The 15260-nt window shown below is 43.3% G+C and overlaps 1 long non-coding RNA gene across 1 annotated transcript in view; it reads right to left on the reverse strand.

Moving 5' to 3' along the window:
• Positions 1-465: 465 nt before the first annotated feature.
• The window catches only part of LOC145398351 (uncharacterized), a 30197-nt gene continuing 15402 nt past the window's right edge, over positions 466-15260 (reverse strand). Inside the window, exons 2-3 of the long non-coding RNA XR_013897119.1 lie at positions 11722-11789; positions 466-592 (exon numbers count right to left, since the gene is read on the reverse strand). This is a non-coding gene — a long non-coding RNA (uncharacterized LOC145398351). The remainder of the gene's footprint in view (positions 593-11721; positions 11790-15260) is intronic.

Raw genomic sequence — 15260 nt, forward strand, 5'->3', positions numbered from 1 at the left:
TCTACCTTCCTCCCAGGCCAATCTGCACATTTTCCACATCCATTCTACCACAATCTCTCCCCCATACTTCAGCATTTCACCACACACTCCATCAATTCCTGGGGCTTTCCCTAATTTAACTTTCTTCATTGCCTCCACAACTTCTATCCTACTGATTTCTTCTTGTCTTCTCACCTCCCTCCTCCTCCCAACCATTCCCCAGCCACTTATACTCGCATTACCTCCATCCTCTATGTTCAACAGTTCCTTAAAGTGTTCTCTCCATCTGCTCACTTTTTGTAACATAAAATCCTTTATGTACTTGTATGCATCACTTTACACTGTCTTTGACACTTCAGCTTATTTATTTAACTTGATTGGTGAATAAGAGTTGGGATGAATTGATGTAGTTATTTATTTTTCATACACTACACCCTTCTCAACTTTTCCAGAGCTGTGTACATAGTGAGGTCAGTGGCTGCTTTACTCAGCTGGTGCATGCGCTAGTTGGCGGAACATCACCCTCATTGTCAGCAGCATCAACCAATACGTCATCCTTGTCATCAACCAAATAATCTTCAGCATCATCCAGGTCACTGGGGTCATCTGAAGGCTGCAGCAATGAGAGGAGAGGAGGCAAATGAAAAATGGGTTCACTGCAGCATTCATGACAATTGTATACAAGTACCTGTCTGCTGGAATGCCCCAGGCTGTACCCAACTGGTTGGCAGCACTACAGGTGATATTTATAATATTTTGTCAGAGTGATGCACAAATCCTGCACCCAGCACCGCACAACACATGTACTGTAGTAGTGTCCTAAAGCACATCTGAAATGTGAACCCAGTGAACTGTTGGCTGAAGCTGCCCTCCTCCTGCAGTTCACCATCCCCTTTTCTGAGGATAGGGAGGAAGCTGAGGAATGTTTGTCAAACCTGGCAGTGGAGCTGATCAGTATACCACATGAAGTTATCCCTCTTTATATACTTTACTAAGGTTAAATTGTTTGTAAAATGGCTCGTGTAATACATCTGTCTTTACTCAGTGATAACAATCACTTCATAATGAAGTCATTTAGATGGAATATCAAAGTAACCAAAACTATAGGAAACTTATGAAGGGTTGTTCATCCTGTTATTTGGGTAGGGACCATTATAAATTCTTCCCAGTGTATCACATCATACAGTACAACAATTGGGACAAGAATAAGGTATTAAGTATCCTAAAGTTTTGTAACATGTTATGAATAATTTTCTGTGAACTGATGGGTTAATCAAGGACATAAATTACTAGCCATGTGGGGAGGATGAAGAACAAGAGACTGGCCAGGAAAGTGTGTGTGCATGAGGTGGAGGGGGAAACTGGGAATAAGATGGGAGGATGAACTATTAAGATAATGAGAGAGGAGGATATGGGTTGGAGGGATGGCAGCCAAAGGACAGGGCATTGTGGAAGCAATTTGTTTCTGGTCACCCCATACAGGATTATGGCTTCTGGTAATAGTAAGATAAATTATTCCTAAGTATTGCCAGCAGCAGGGTTACTTCACTCATGTTTATAACTGTTGTATGCCACCAGTAGCCAGAGCCTCAGGAGCGAATTCCTTCATTTAACGGAACTTGAGCCTCATAATGGGAGTGTCACTCTACACTCCCATGCCATACTAGCCTACACAAAAATTTTGGGGGACCCAGAGGCTCTACAATAGCGGGAATTTTCGGAGTGTTGTTGGAGATACCAGTGGTATTCATCAGTCAAGCGTATCCAAAGTGATATCACATGTGGCAGATGCTTTATACAGAGGTCTCAGAAAAATGAAGATGCCTAGTGGTTTGCTGAGAAGGAAAGGGACTAGAGGGTTTCCACAGAAAATAAATTTCCTAAAGTACTTGGGTCACCATGGGGAGGGAGAGAAAGAATACATCCCCAGTATCCCTGCTTGTAATAGGCAACTAAAGGAGGCCTTTTGGTCGCCAGTCTTTCTTTCCTTACTGTTCTCTCCTGTCTTCTGTCCTACCCCCTTTTTTTTGATGTTTGTGTGTTTCTTATGGTCATTATTTTCCCTCTACTTCTACTTTGCCATGCAGCCATATTATCGATTGGTGATAGTTCTTCATTATTCCTAACTTCCTAAAGTGCTTGGAGCAATGGATTGAACCCTCATACCAGTTAAGGCCCCATATCACAAACATGTATTTGTCAGTTGCAAAGGGTTCCATTCACTGGATGTGCAATTTGTTCGTGACACCATCAAAATGATAATGAGCTGTAATTACAGACATCCTGGCAGCACTAATGCTGCCTGTATCTGGGCTAATTCTAACCTCCACCAGAGATCTGAACCAAGGTGTCTATAGTGACAGTTTTCTGCTAGGTAATTGTGGTGGCTGATTGTGTGAAGTTAGACAGTGGTTAGGTAAAACACGGCAAACATAACAAGTTCCCATTCATATTGCTATTTTGTTTCTTTAATCTTAAACCCTCTCATCTTACGAGTGTTTTAAAGGTTGCATGGTGTAAAGCTTTTCATCACTAATATTGGGACGTCTTTTCATTGCACCCAACATTTTTTTTTTAGTTTATTACATGACTGCTGTGTAAATGTTACTGGCATTGTGTGAAAATGATATATAGAATGCCTAGGTATTCTCTAGAATGTCTAGCATTTTTTGGCAAGGTATATAAGCTTATTTCATTCTGACTTTCTATATTTTACCTAGGGGTTTTAATAAACTGCCTAGGTATTCTGTAGAATGTCTGGCATTTTTGTGGCAAAGCATAATATAATAAACAACAGTGGGTTAGGCTGGGATAATCTAGGTTACCGGTAAGTTTAAGTTAGGTTCGGTCAGATTAATTTAGAAGAATACCATGTTAAGCATTTACCAAAGTTAACCTAACCTAACCTACCCTAATCGAACTTAAACATAGCCTAGACTCTCCCAGTCTAACCTAACTGCAGCCTAAATTAACCTTACGTAAATTAAATTACTGACTTCACAGTTTGCCTGTTTGCTGCAGTTTGGTCATTTCTCACATTGCCCAAAACAAACTTGGTAATCTACAAAATACCAAGGAAATGTGTAGTGGGTGAGAGGCAAGAACGAGTGTTTATGTTACCAGCAAAGTGGGAAACCCGTCATTGTACAGAATGCATAGGTAAACTGTGTAATGCCTAATACTTCAAGACAAGGTTTAAGTTAAAACCATCTGCACACATTTCCTTGGTATTCTGTAAATTACCAAGTTTGTTTTAGGCGTGAAAAATGACCAAACTGTAGCAAACAGGCAAACTGTGAAATCAGTCATTTCTAAATTAACCTAACCAGACCTAATCTAGCCCAACTTAAACCTAACCTAGATTATCCCAGCCTAACCCCGTTTTTAGTATATTATGCTTTGCCGTAAAAATGCTAGACATTCTACAGAATACTTAGGCATTTTATTAAAATCCATCTACTGTATTTATCTATATTGCCAGATGCCTCAATCCCATAAGGGGTGGCCACAAACAAATCTCCTCCATGTTGCCCTGTCCCCCACAATTTCATCACCTGCTCCCAGCTCACACCCCTCTCTCTCATATACTGTACCTCTCCACTCCATCCCTCCATCTCATCCTTGGCCTCCTCTCCCTCTCTCCCCCTCCACCTCACTCACATACACTCTTCTCATCAGTCTCTCACTACATCCTCTCCACATGTCCAAACCACCTTATTGTGTTTCTCCTAACGTTTCCTATCACATCCACACCACAACACTTCTGCACTTCCTCATTTGTCAGTCTGTCTCTTCATGTGATTCCACATGCTCTTTTCAGATAACTCATTTCCACTTCCCACACTTGTGATTTCTGTCCCTTCAACAAGGTCCAAGCTTCACATCCATACGTTAGAGTTGGTATCACAATACTGTACTGTCATGTAGTAGCTTTTTCACTTTCATGCTCACTTCCCTGTTTCTTATCAATGCTTTCAAGGAATCCCTAGGTAAAATATATATAGTCAGAATGAAATAAGCTTATTCATACTTTGCCAAAAAATGCTAGACATTCTATAGAATACCTAGGCATACAATACATTATTTTCACACAAAGAAGGTAACATTTACACAACAGTCAAGGATAAGCATGTGAAGTACAGGTAATTAATTGAAAACAATGTTGGGTGCAATGAAAAGGCATCCCAGTATTAGTGATGAAAAGCTTTACACCATACAACCTTTAAAACACTCGTAAGATGAGAGGGTTTAGGATTAAAAAAACAAAATAGCAATATGAATGGGAACTTGTTATGTTTGCCGTGTTTTACCTAACCATTGTCTAACTTCACACAATCAGCCACCACAATTACCTAGCAGAAAACTGTCACTATAGACACCTTGGTTCAGATCTCTGGTGGAGGTTAGAATTAGCCCAGATATAGGCAGCATTAGTGCTGCCAGGATGTCTGTAATTACAGCTCATTATCATTTTGATGGTGTCACGAACAACTTGCACATCCAGTGAATGGAACCCTTTGCAACTGACAAATACATGTTTGTGATATGGGGCCTTAACTGGTATGAGGGTTCAATCCATTGCTCCAAGCACTTTAGGAAGTTAGGAATAATGAAGAATTATCACCAATTGATAATATGGCTGCATGGCAAAGTAGAAGTAGAGGGAAAATAATGACCATAAGAAACACACAAACATAAAAAAAAAGGGGGTAGGACAGAAGACAGGAGAGAACAGTAAGAAAAGAAAGACTGGAGACAAAAAGGCCCCTTTTAGTTGCCTCTTACATGCAGGGATACTGGGGATGTATTCTTTCCCCTCCCCCCTCCCCATGGTGACCCAAGCACTTTAGGAAATTTATTTATTCTGTGGAAACCCTCTAGTCTCTGTCCTTCTCAGCAAACCACTGGGCATCTTCATTTTTCTGAGACCTCTGTATAAAGCATCTGCCACATGTGATATCACTTTGGATACACTTGACTGATGAATACCACTGGTATCTCCAACAACACTGAAAATTCCCGCTATTGTAGAATCTCTGGGTCGCCAAAAATTTTTGTGTAGGCTAGTATGGCATGGGAGTGTAGAGTGACACTCCCATTATGAGGCTCAAGTTCCGTTAAATGAAGGAATTCGCTCCTGAGGAGACGATATTGTCTCAATGCATGATCATCATTTATGTTAAGGAGGTTAAGTGAATCCAAGAAACCTCCAATCCCATCGCAAAGCACGATCTAGTTCACAGGCAGCCATCAACGCCATACTGAGATAAACAATAACAAGTTTGGTCCAGAGAGAATATCAAATCGGAGTTGCTTTATTTACAAGTCTCAATAGAGTAAGGCTGCTCCAACCCAGCCTCAACGGTTGAGGTGGCCTTACCGAGGTTTCCCCTCCTGCAGGTGCTTCATGCATGGGCCTTAAACCACCCAACTTAAAGCTGTGTGTAGCCTTAAGGCCATTTGTGCATCCAGATCCTGGTTAGGTAGGATCTAGAAACAGGAAGAGAAAGCATGTAAGTAGGACTGTTATTCTGTGATATCAAGATGCTATAGAGGGATGCCTTCATGCAGTGGCACTGATATAACTATGTACCCAGTCTTGTTATCCCCTGGAAAGAAGAGGATTGACTGCAAAATAAGAGCTTGTAGTTCACTGGTTCACCTTCAGAGAAGCCTGGGACTACAGCAGCAGGGAAAACATCATAAAGATGATGAATATGATGGCAATATTTCTTGTAATGCATATGATATTAAGAAATATTACCATCATATTGATCTTTATCCTTATGATGTTTTTCCTGCTGTACTAAAACACTAGGGCCAGTATTATTATCAGTTAACTTCCTAATACCTCTTCCTATGCAGTTATTTTGCTTATTATTCTAGTAACACAGTGTCTCTTTCCCTACCAGACTGCAGCAATCCACTCTTCCTGTTGTCCAGGCTCCACAAATCACTGCTTCCAACATCTGTCACATATCACTTGCTAAAATTTTATATATTGACCATAGGTAGAAGGTGGTCATGCAGATACTGTAGGTGTATTTTGTACATATAAATGGTTGTATATTAATTGAACTGGACGATTATGTACAGGATATTTTTACGTTTTTTTTTTTTTTTTCCCACCCAGGTTAGAGCTGTAATACATATATAAGGATGGACTTATGCTTAATGCTCAGCATGTTTCTTAGACACAGACATGAGTAGATCTGGATCAGTGAATCTTTTCCTAAATGCTCCATTATGTGAATTTCTATTGCCCTTTGCATCAGGAGGACAATTTTCTAAAGCTATTACTAGTAGTTAATTCACAGTAAGTCACTGATGTGTGCAGGCAATTCATAGTAAGTCATTGATGTGTGCAGGCAAGATATTAAAGTAGCTTTTAACCACTTAACACAGAATTTTTACTGAGGGCATTCAGTATGGGGCATAAAATGTTTGCTGTCAGAGACAACACTGTAAAAGCCAGACAGTTCACCATTAGTTTCTTGTGATGGCCTGAAACAGTTAATGTAAAATAGATCCACAAGGGCTTCAAATGTCAGAACAGTAGTTTGTCTGAATGCACAACTAATATTACTGTACATTTTTTTTTTTTTTTTTTTTTTCCCGGCACTCTAATTTGGCCTAAAATTAACATATTTTCCATTATCACTGTACAGTACTTGTAAGAAGAGATTACCTAGAATATTGTGCTAGTCATGAGGAAGTGCTATGAAAATGATGTTTCTGGCAATGAACGAGAATTTCAGCTACAAAATTATGGAAATTCAGCCAAGTTAAGGTGAAGAGAGTATAGCCGTGTACCATATATGTATAGTAAATGAATGTTATTTTGTAAAAATAAATTCTTGTGTGTACATTTTTACAATCTTGTTTCAGTTACCTGTCTATACCCTTTTTACCTTAACTTGGTCCAAATTTCTTTCAGTCTTCTGTTTTTATGCTAAGTTCTGTTTGGAGCACAGTCCTATGTGATGTTGGTATTGTAAATCAGTTATACCATTGAGTGTATCACTGTATAATGTATGTATTAGTGTAAAATGTAACACTGAAGTTGCCACTACTAAAACTGGCAGCAAAATATTAACAGCATATGGAAAGACACCAAAACTTACAGATTTTATGCATAAAAATATATTTGGGGGCCAGATGATTATATTGCAGTGGCATCTTCAGTAATATATATTACACACTATTTAGTTAGACCTTTACACTTTGTTAAAAAAGTTTTCCTCCTACACCTTACACAGGAGGCATGGTACACAGAAGGGGAAGGTGTGTGTGTGTGGGTGAGAGAGAGAAAGCATAGTAAGGGGAGATGGTTTTGTGTGTGTGTGTGTGTGTGTGTGAGGGAGTTAAGGGGGAGATGTATGGTAAAGGGATATGAGAGAATTATGGGGGTCAGGTATGATGAGAGAGTACATACAAGGTGTGTGTGTGTGTGTTTTATGGGGGGGGGGGTTCTATTTATGGCCCACAAAAAATGCAAAATGCTTTCCATGCACTCACCCACACCATATGAAGATCTAATACTGGATGGTTTAGCAGTAGTAGTACACCTGAAATGTGAACCCAGTGGACTGCAGGTTGGAATTTGTGTGTACTGCTGATTATTATTTTCCCACCAGTCACCAGTAATTTATCACTAAATTATCTAAGATTTCCTCCCTATATCCCATACCCCCGTCATCCTGTCATTATCCTGCCTTCCCACCTCTCTCCTACCCATACTGTCTTCCCTTTATCAATACCGAGATTGCTTTGGAAAATAATCAGTTATATACAAAATTATTGCAGCATTTGACCCACGGGGTTCACATTTTAGATGAACTTGTGGGTAGAACTACTACTACTAAAACCATCCAGTATTGTGTCTTTATATGGAGCGGTTGAGTCCACAGAAAGTATCTTTGTTTTTTTATGAGTCATGAATTGAGAAGAGAATCCCCCCCCCCAGTCTCTCTCTCTCTCTCTCTCTCTCTCTCTCTCTCTCTCTCTCCATTTCTCCCCTCTTCATTATTTACATCATTTTTCATAGCCGTGAACCTCATATACGATGTAACTTGAATCTCAGACGTAACGCGTTGAACACTGGAGTACAAAATAAAGTGGTGGAAATACTACCTGCCCTGTTTCCTGTATCCTCTATAGTAGTGTATAGGACAAAACTTACCAGGCCCGTGGATGATTAGGGGGGAATAAGGCCTTTGTGTTCAGCAGAGGTAAAATTAGTTCACATATTTTCTACCAGATGGCAGCACTGGTAAAATTAGTTCACATTTTCTACCAGATAGCAGCACAGGTAAAAAGTTGCACATATTTGCCAATAGATGGCAGCACCGTCGAATCCGATAGGCGACGGTGGCGCCATCTACCAGGCTAAAAATCAGGGGGGGGCCATCAATAGGGTATCATAAGGCCCGGGTGTTCAGCAGCGGTACAAGCTTCCAACTTTTCCCACCAGATGGCAGCACCAGTCTTCTCAGGAACAGGAAAACATAAGACCCCTTCCCTGTGCAAGCAAAAATAGTTCAAAGGATGACCAACAGATGGCAGCACTAACAATGGTGCTGCCATCTGTTGGTCATTCTTTGAACTATTTTTGCTTGCACAGGGAAGGGGTCTTATGTTTTCCTGTTCCTGAGGAGACTGGTGCTGCCATCTGGTGGGAAAAGTTGGAAGCTTGTACCACTTATGAACACCTGGGTCTTATGATTCCCTATTGCTAAATCCCGGAGCTCACCAAAAAAAATTTCGCTCTCTCATATTTTGGAATTAAAACGCACAGAGACGACTTTTTTTTACACAGGCGAAAATAAAGACATAAAAATAAAGACAAAAAAAAAAAAAAGTGAAAAACTGGAATACATATCACATCATCGGCTCTTCAGGCCGATGATGAGGAAGAGGAGGGGACGAGGAAGAGGGGGGACGAACAGGAGGGGGACGAGGATTAGGAAGACGAAGATTAGGAGGGGGAAGAGGATTAGGAGAGGGAAGAGGATTAGGAGAGGGGACAAGGATTAGGAGGGGGACGAGGATTAGGAGGGGGAAGAGGATTAGGAGGGGGACGAGGATTAGGAGGGGAAAGAGGATTAGGAGGGGAAAGAGGATTAGGAGAGGGAAGAGGATTAGGAGAGGGGACAAGGATTAGGAGGGGGAAGAGGATTAGGAGGGGAAAGAGGATTAAGAGGGGAAAGAGGATTAAGAGGGGAAAGAGGATTAGGAGGGGAAAGAGGATTAGGAGGGGAAAGAGGATTAAGAGGGGAAAGAGGATTAGGAGGGGAAAGAGGATTAGGAGGGGGACGAGGCTGAGGGGACAGTGAGGGGGGACGAGGATGAGAGGGAAGAGGGGGGGACGAGGATGAGGGGGAAGAGAGGGGACGAGAAGGAGGGGGGGATGAGGAGTGGGGATGAGGGGGAGGAAAAGGGGACAGAGAGGAGATGAAGAGGAAGAGGAGAGGGGATGAGGAGGAGGGGACGGAGAGGGGATTAGGAGGGGGAGGAGAGGGGATGAGGAGGAAGGGACGTGAAGGAGGGGGAGGAGTTTTAGGAGTGGAAGAGGAAGAGGGACGATGGGGAAGAGGAAGGGCGACGAGGGGCAGAAGGGGAGGATGAAGAGGTTGAGCGGGGTGGGGATGAGGATAAGGGAAGTGGAGAAGAGGATGAGGGAAGTGGGGAGGAGGATGAGGGGATGGGGAAGAGGATGAGGAGGGGGGTGGGGGAGAGGATGAGGGGGTGGGGGAAAGGATGAGGGGGGTGGGGAGAGGATGAGAGGATGGGGAAGAGGATGAGGGGATGGGGAAGAGAATGAGGAGGGGGGGTGGGGGAGATGATGAGGGGGTGGGGGAAAGGATGAGGGGGGTGGGGGAAAGGATGAGGGGATGGGGAAGAGGATGAGGAGGGGGGTGGGGGTGAGGATGAGGGGGTGGGGGAAAGGATGAGGGGAGTGGGGAGATGAGGGGGGTAGGGGAAGATAAGGATGAGAGGGTAGGGGGAAGATAAGGATGATAGGGTAGGGGGAAGATAAGGATGAGAGGGTGGGGGACAGGATGCGGATGAGGGGGATGAGGGAAAGGATTATTACGAGGGGGGAGGTGAAGGATGAGGAAGAGGGGGGTGGGGGAGAGGATAATGATGAGGGGGTGGGGGAAGAGGATGATGATAATGATAAGGGGGGTTGGGGGAAGAGGAGGAGGATGATGAACGGGGTGGGGGAGAGGATGATGAATGGAGTGGGGGAGAGGATGAGGAGGCGGAGGAAAGAGGAGGATGAGAACGAGGGGGGATGGGGAAGATGAGGAAAAGGGGGGTGGGGGAGAGGATGAGGAAAAGGGGGGTGGGGGAGAGGATAAGGATGAGGGGGGTGGGGGAATGGATGAGGGGGCTGGGAGAGAGGAAGAGGATGAGGGGGCTGGGGGAGAGGAGGAGGATGAGGAAGAGGGGTGGGGGAGAGGATAAGGATGAGGGGGTGGGGGAATGGATGAGGTGGGTGGGGGGAGCAGGAGGAGGGGGATGGGAGAAGAGACGGATGAGGGGATGAGGGAAGAGAAGGATGAGGGGGGGTGGGGGAAGAGGAGGATGAGGGGGGTGGGGGAAAAAATGGAAGAAATGGAGTTCCCCCGAGCTAAGCCCTGTATTGGACTATATAGCCCCGCTAGGGTTACAGGAGGGAGCTACCACTCCAGGCACGGCAGCCCGGGCGAGGCTCGAACTCGCAATCCCCCGATTACGAGTCCAGCGCGCTACCACTATGCTACCGCGCCCCCAGGGGGTGGGGGAAGAGAAGGATGAGGGGGGTGGGGGAAGAGGATGAGTAGGTGAGGGGGAGGGGAGGAGGGGGTGGGGGAGGAGGAGGAGGGAGTATGATGACAAGGTGGACGAGGAAAGGGGAGAAGGAAGAGACGGAGGGGGTGATGATGATGATGATGATGATGATGATGATGATGAGGAGGAGGAGGAGGGGGGGGGGACGACAACGAGGCTGGCAATGGTGGACGAGGAGGAGGCGGGCACTGAGGGAGAGGAGGAGAAAGGTTGGCACTGAGGAAGAGGAGAAGGTTGGCACTGAGGGAGAGGAGGAGAAGGTTGGCACTGAGGAAGAGGAGAAGGTTGGCACTGAGGAAGAGGAGAAGGTTGGCACTGAGGGAGAGGAGAAGGTTGGCACTGAGGGAGAGGAGGAGAAGGTTGGCACTGAGGGAGAGGAGGAGGTTGGCACTGAGGAAGAGGAGAAGATTGGCACTGAGGAAGAGGAGAAGGTTGGCACTGAGGGTGAGTAGAAGGTTGGCACTGAGGGTGAGTAGAAGGTTGGCACTGAGGGTGAGTAGAAGGTTGGCACTGAGGGAGAGGAGAAGGTTGGCACTGAGGGAGAGGAGGAGGAGGCTGGCATTGAGAAGGGGGTAGGATTAGAAGGAGGAGGTTGGTACTGAGAAGGGTCAGGATTAGGATAAGTAGGCGGGCACTGAGAGGGGGTTAGATTTGAAGGAGGCTGGCACTGAGGGGGGGGGGGGCGAATAGGAGGAAGTTGGCACTGAGAAGGATCAGGATTAGGAGAAGGAGGTTGGCACTGAGGGGGGAAGGGGGTAGGATTAGGAGGTAGTTGGCACTGAGAAGGATCACGATTAGGAGGAGGGGGTTGGCACTGAGGGGGTAGGGTAGAATTAGGTTGGCACTGAAGGGTGTAGGATTAGGAGGAGGTGGAGGTTGGCACTGAGGGGGAAGGAGGCAACTCACTTGGAGGTGTCTTGTGCTCCAGGGCGGCTTAGTCTGCTGGTGTGGGCGTGGGTGTGGCAGTGAGGGTGCTGAAATGAGGCAATAGTGAGTAAATATAATACCTATTAACTGGACACACACACACACACACACACCCTAACATCCTACTGCATACTGTTTATACCTCATCATGTATTTTGTTACCTGACTCGTCCTACCAGCACACAATTAAATTTAAGGAGTCCTTGAGTAGTAAACGGGTTGATGTAGACTGTATCCCACTCCTTCAGTACCAAAGTCTATCCTAAACTAAGTAAGTCATGGAAATAGCAATAACAAAATATCTGTGAGCAGCATTACGTGAGAGAGACGATTAAGAAGTGAAGGAGCGCAGGGGTCTTGATGTGGAGGTGGTAAGCACATGAGGAGATAGATTTTGAGATGGTTTGGCCAAGTGGAGAGGATGGAGAAAAAGACACTGACTAGGTGTAAGTAAGGTGACACGGGAGGGATAGGGAAGGAGAGACCGAGGATGAGACGGAGGGATGGGATACAGACGAGAAGGGGCTATGTGAGCAGGAAAAAGGTCAGTATGGCAGAGGATAATGCGTCTGTGGCCAACCCTGACGGATATCAAGCGTGTAGCGATACAGATAGATAATTAGACAGATAGAAGTAAACATAGATAAACATAGAAAGAGACATGCATGAAGATACAAGCAAAGTAATATATAGTGTCACGGGAGTCCAACACAGGATGCTCTAAGCTTATATCAATAAAGATAAATAATCCAAGCATTACCATAACGTATCATTCATTTAACTCTTGCCAATTTCAAACGATTTTACTTGTTACTGGGGCAGGTCTTCCCTTAGGCTTCGTAACATTTTTCCCAGCGACTTTTATCAATATTACATCTTAGCCTTCTCTTTTTTTTTATGTGATTTCTCTCTTTTGACATCAATGCTTGTATTAACATGACGAGATAATGAGGCAAAATAAGCAGAGTAAATCGCCACCGAGGAAACGTTACGAAATAAATATATCAGAACTAAACAAAATAGTACATGCTATTTGTCATTTTTGTGTAGATATAGGCTGCGTCAATAACATAAGAGATACTCCTGAGGTGTAATGTGCGGACTAAATCCCTACGGAAGACGTATTACGAATCCTCAGGTCCACTAAGAATACGAGTGTGAGTGTACGTTGCCATGGATACCACTGTCTTACCCCTCACAGAAGCGACATCGCTATCATCCTCACTCCGCGGTGACCAGCATAGAAATGGCGATATTTCTATAACTTCACCTCCCAGCTGTGTGTTTTTGGTACAGGCGGGTGTGTATATTGTTATTACAACACTGGATCGCTTATGTATCGCCTCTGTACCTGAATAACATTATTTAAGCCAAAAATAATATTCATTCAGTGTTGCCAATACAAGCAAGAAACGTACCATCCCACTTACACTCTTAAGACAAATAAAAAACCAGCTTTATTTTCTAGTTCGGAATAAAGAAATGGTTTGTATGGTGTTAATAGCAGAAGTAACTATTTGCTATGGTATATCTCCTTTATTTTCTTATTATCCTTGTGATAAAATCCACATCTGGTCAACAGGTAATGCAGTCCTGATGTGGGAACTGTTGTGTGTCAGTCTGTGCTGGAAAAGGTTCAAGGTTTGGGTTGAACTGCTTCCTTCACGTCAGGTAATGTGTGTTTAAGCTGTAGTTATCATTGATGCGGCTGTCTGGCTGAACCCAAGTGAACACATGCCATGTAACAATATTAACTGCACCATCAGCTGAGTAAATTAAACCCGAGTATTTATGAAAATGCTGGTGCACTGGCAGGGTCGAAGCATGGTTCGTCTGAAGTGGTTGGTGTGGTGGATGAAAGGAGGGTGTAGTGCAGAAAGGGAAAATAGGAGAGGATAGGCCAAGACTGATGCTGTGTGAGAACAGAACATTTGTTAGGGTGGGATAAGTCAGGCCAGATGTCAGGTTAAGTTTTACTGTACAAAATATACCAGGTAAAGTGATTGGAAAGGCTCAGGTCAACTTATACCTGCTGTTTCTGTTCTTGGTATCCAAACCTGACAGTCTTAACACAACACCACCAAGCAATGGAACTTACTGTTTTAATGGTAATATTATTTTAGCTGCGTTAATTTATTTCTGTACTATTGCTGTTAATTATGTATGCAGGAAGAAGGCAATTTATTGGGTAGTTATGTAGTGTGATTAAAACAGAAAACCTAACTACACTAACAGCACATTAGGCAAACCCGCTGATTTAGTTCAGCCAAAACCTGTGCTGTATTTATAAACTGTTCTAAACATAAACTGTGTATACAACTGCCTATATGTACGTTTATCTTCACTCAGGCAACTGATAAACACTTTATAATTTAATCAGTCAATATTAGTGTGACAAAATATGAAAAATAAACCACTTGTCATACTAGATAACTTATGGTGTTTGGTTTATCGTGTCCATTGTGTAGGATCCTTTATGAATACCTCACTGAACCTCTTACAACACCCACGGGCCATAGTTATAAATTATCCTATGCCAGAAGTTCCATATCAGATTCACTAACCACAAATTATCTCCATTCATAATACTACCAAACACTTCACTATCGAACTAAGTGAGCATTAGTGAAAAATTCAAAAGGCAAATGTATTTCTGATACTTCACTGCAGTACGAATATGTTTATTGTAAGAAATGCCTATGATACTTTGTGAATACGGTTGGCATAGTTCCCAGATCACAGTGTATTACGAGATGACGAGTTTACGAAGATTTACAACACCTGTAGCTGTGTATTAAAGACACTAACGTAAGAATGATATGTTTTACGTATTATTAAGCCTATATGATGCTTTAATTTACTGCAATCTAGAAACATGAGTTGTTTTCATTTGTTTTAAAGACCAAAGTGGGATGATGGTACTGGTGTGCAACTTGGCACCACTGTAAAAGTATTATTTTTGACTTAAATAAACTTGTTCAGGTATAAACGCGATACAGAAATGATGCTAGTGTTGTAATATACGTGTACCCACCCGCCTGCACCAAAGACACCGGCATGGGTGTTACGTTTGTGGAAATATCGTCATTTTTATGTGGGCCAGCGAGGAGAGAGGATGAGGGGGACGTTGTGCGCTCGCTCTCGCTCTACGTCAGGGGTTCCCACACAGGGGGCCGTGTGAGGGATTTGGATATTTCAGGGGGATCTATACAGATATAGTTAAAAAATGGCCAAAGTATCATTTTTGATAGTGTTTCTTATACTTATTATTTTATGACCAAATGCTTTTTGTATTTTATAAGGGCGTATTAGGAGTAAGGCTAGTGTTTTGGATCTCAAATACTGTATAATAATGATACATAAAAATACAGCATTAAAATATTACCAAACTTTTATAAGTATCTCTATAACACCGCTAGATTTCCTACCGTTACACTGTACACAGGACTGCTAAATGGAAGTATATAACTCTAGATTCTACAATTTAATTATTTAAAATATACCTCCTCCTCCCCTCC

This window comes from Coenobita brevimanus, chromosome 45 (assembly GCF_032717465.1).
Source record: "Coenobita brevimanus isolate Jiangsu-jjx chromosome 45, ASM3271746v2, whole genome shotgun sequence".
NCBI classification, from domain to species: domain Eukaryota; kingdom Metazoa; phylum Arthropoda; class Malacostraca; order Decapoda; family Coenobitidae; genus Coenobita; species Coenobita brevimanus.